Source organism: Hordeum vulgare, chromosome 3H, assembly GCF_904849725.1.
Source record: "Hordeum vulgare subsp. vulgare chromosome 3H, MorexV3_pseudomolecules_assembly, whole genome shotgun sequence".
Taxonomy (NCBI): Eukaryota; Viridiplantae; Streptophyta; class Magnoliopsida; order Poales; family Poaceae; genus Hordeum; species Hordeum vulgare.
Genome location: NC_058520.1, coordinates 573,199,319 through 573,203,259, shown reverse-complemented (window position 1 = coordinate 573,203,259; position 3,941 = coordinate 573,199,319).

The window sequence follows — 3,941 nt, the reverse complement described above, 5'->3', positions numbered from 1 at the left end:
GCAACCATCCATAGGAAAGGCTTTAGGTGAAATCCAAACCAAGATAGCTCAATGAAGAAATCATGGGTTGAAAATATCTCATGACCATAGAATTGGTGGGTTTAATTATCTCATCCTTGAAAGGAAATCTCTTCGAAACTCCCACACTAACAAGAATGCTATAATACCACCTCAAAGGATAAAGGAAGAACAATTGCACATATAAATGCAAGAGAAAGGATACTTGAGGTTCTCCAACAAGAATCTTGAAGAACAATTGAGAATGGATTGAAACCTTGATGAACCACCATGAAGGGCCTCCGTATACAAATGAACGATGCAAAGATATGAAGGTAGAAAAGAATAAGATTATGACCTTGCCAGGATTTAGATGAAGCTTCACAAAGAGATACTTGAGAAAACTTGGAACTCCGGAAAAGAAAAGATAAGAACACTTGAGAAAAAGGAATTGATATCATGAGGCACTCTGGAAGAAGAATTTAGATTACTATGACCAAGAATAAGAATTATGTTATGCTCATCCTTCACCAAATTAAATTGACGACAATCAACGGATCTAGCATACAACTTATTCTTCTTGAAAGAATCTTGAAGAGATAGAGAGATAAGCACCACTTGAGGCAAAATTGAAGGAAGCATCGATCAGAATTCACAATTGAATGGGAACACCAGGAATTAATGGAGAAACATGAGAATGAAGAGCTCATTAGCCACCTGAGAGAAAACTTGAACAAGGCACCGGATAATCGAGAGACGAACGAAGAGACAACAAAGGAAAAGAATTGAGGATGAAAGCTGAAAGCTGAGAATGAAGAATCTTCTAAAATGATGGCCTTCGGAGGAACGAGAAATAAAAACAACTCAGAACTGCACCGGATAGCAAGAAAGGGATTACTCACGATAGAAACAGTTGAGAGGATAACACGAAGCTGAGATGACAATTTTCACAAGAATGGAGCAAGATTTGAGAGAAACACTCCTTCGAATTTGCAAGCTGAGAATGATTACGAGAAACAACACCAAGAATACTGAGACACTCCGGAATAAGAACAAGGAAAAATTTAGCCAATGACGACAAATAAATTTGAAGCGATCTTGAAGAAGGAACATGACTGATGAAATTCATACTTACGTCATAGTTGAAAAGAATTAAGGATCTCCGGAAAAATTACAGAGCTATATAAGATCGTGGCAAAAACCTGTGGGTTATGGGCCCACTCAAAGAAACGACCGTTGAAAAGATTGCTAGAAAGAGGGATATTGCACCGGTATGAAGAGAACTAGATGAGGTTGAGAACCCCAAAATAACTGAAGGATTGAAAACCAGAACTTCTGAAATATCTCCAACACTCCGGATAGAATAGATAGAATAGAATAACAAGATAGGTTGATAAGAATTTCCAACATAGGAAAGAATTACAAGGATGAATAGGATATACTGAACACGGATAGCTTGAACTGAATTCACCGGAAAAGATGACAAGAATGAATAAAGATGAACATGAAGCTCGTGAGAATCTTCACAATGAATCACCGGCTAAAAAAGGAAGAAGAGATAGCGACAACAACACTTAAAAGACGACACTTGGACGAAAATTGAATCACTGAAGAAAAGGGCGGGAGGGAGGGAAAAACAAAGACAATTTGGGACAGATGAGATGAACTTCGGAAAGAAATGAGACATTGATCTTGCAAAATTGGAGAGGACTGAATTACTTGAAGAGAAAAACACCGGTTGAAAAGAATTGACACCACAACTCCGGTTGACAAGAATTGATATGACAATTTGAATGAACAAAAGAATTTGCATTCTCACATAAAAATATGAGAACATATCTTAGGAAAGATCTGAAATCACCACTTGACATCGAAGCAACTTAAATTACCATATTCCAACAAAACAAGGATGCGGCTTGAAATTAGCCAGAACAAACTCATGAGAAAGATTTCGTCCGATATTTTCGTGGACAGGATCGCACGGGCTCGATTTTGCAGTAGCCATTAAGTGCAAGGCAGTGCACCCGACATACGAAGCGTCCCCGAGTTGTAGCAAGCTACAAGGACTCTTTAAAACACAACGTGTACCGCTGTAAGTCGACCGTGAACAAACGAATCCACTAGATGTCGAACCCCAACCTAACATCATGCATTTGTTGGAAGATTGTCCTATAAGCAACTACCTGAATTCCCACCTATGAATTCCCGAAATGTCTGGTCATGCAATCTGGTACATGGATACAAGGAGTAATAATCACACAACTCCTATACTAACCCGTCACCTGTATCACATCCTCAACACACAACCAGAATCTCGGACCTTCGTCTACTACAGACCCTCGTGATCACAATGATACAAAGTATGGCAGTACTCCCGAACAATCTGCACCAGTACTGGGGACATCGGGGTTATCTTGCCACTACTAGTATTGAAGCAATTACGAACATCCTTCGTTCTGAGATACTAAGAAACCTGAATGATAACGATGTGCTCAAGAATCCCCTGGAGCTCAACTCCCCTGAAACTTAAAGCAGATAGGAGGCACCACGACAGAACTTCGTCACATCGGCATCATATAGATCCCAAGAATATCCGCGAGATCCTAAATTTTTTTGAGTGGGAAGAGGAGTAGAGTAAATTATTACGTCAATATTCCTCACTAGAGCATAGAAGAGGAGAAAAAAGAATCCTACTCTCCGATATATAACTAGACTCAAAGCAGTTTTTCACTAGACTCGACTCGGCCAAGTTCGATCAATCAAGGGGGCTCCTAGGTCGGTACTGCTCTGATACCAACTTGTCACGCCCAAGATGCGATCCTATCCTCAATTTGGCACGAAGGCCTCGTCAGGGATAGAAGCGCATCTCGTTGTGTCGCAAGAATGGACATCGTTACAAGTACATGTACTGAAAAGAAGAGATATATATACAGAGTTGGCTTACACTTGCCACAAGCTACATCAGAGTTACATCAGTACATTACATAATCATCAAGAGTAAGAGCAGGGTCCGACTACGGACGAAAACAAATGAGAAAAATAAGAATGGCGTCCATCCTTGCTATCCCAGGCTGCCGGCCTGGAACCCACCCTGGATCGATGAAGAAGAAGAAGCAACTCCAAATGAACAATCAACGCGCTCGCGTCAAGTAATCTTAACGTGTACCTGCAACTGGTGTTGAAGTAATCTGTGAGCCACAGGGGACTCAGCAATCTCATTTCCAAAGGTATCAAGACTAGCAAAGCTTAATGGGTGAGGTATGGTTAAGTGGTGAGGTTGCAACAGCGGCTAAGCATATATTTGGTGGCTAAACTTACGAGTACCAGAAATAAGAGGGGAAGATCTACGCATAACGGACGTGAACTACTCATGATCAAATGAATGATCCTGAACACCTACCTACGTCAGACATAACCCCACCGTGTCCTCGATCAGAGAAGGAACTCACGAAAGAGAGAGTCACGGTTACGCACACAGTTGGCATATTTTAATTAAATTAACTTCAAGTTATCTAGAACCAGTGTTAAACAAAGCTTCCACGTTGCCACATAACCTCTGGCACGGCTTTCCGAAAAGATTTAACCCTGCATGGGTGCTCCAACTAGTCCATCATAAATTGCCACAAGCCGCATAGAAATCCTCAATCACGAAGCTCGCGATCTCGTCGGATTCCCTAGTGGAAAACCTCAACTCTGAGATTACCCAAAGCATCACCGGAATCCCGATGCACAAGATATTCCGTCAAAGGTAAAACTAATACAGCAAGGCCGCCCGACGTGTCGACGAACCCGATAGGAGTCGCGTACCTCATTCTCAGGACACGGTGGATGGAAAAGCCTACAGGTACCAAACCTCGAGTTGCCCCGTGGTGGCCCCGCAGTCTGTCCATTTTGGACCAACACTCATGAGGAGCACTGGCCCGGGGGTTGATTAAATTATCCTC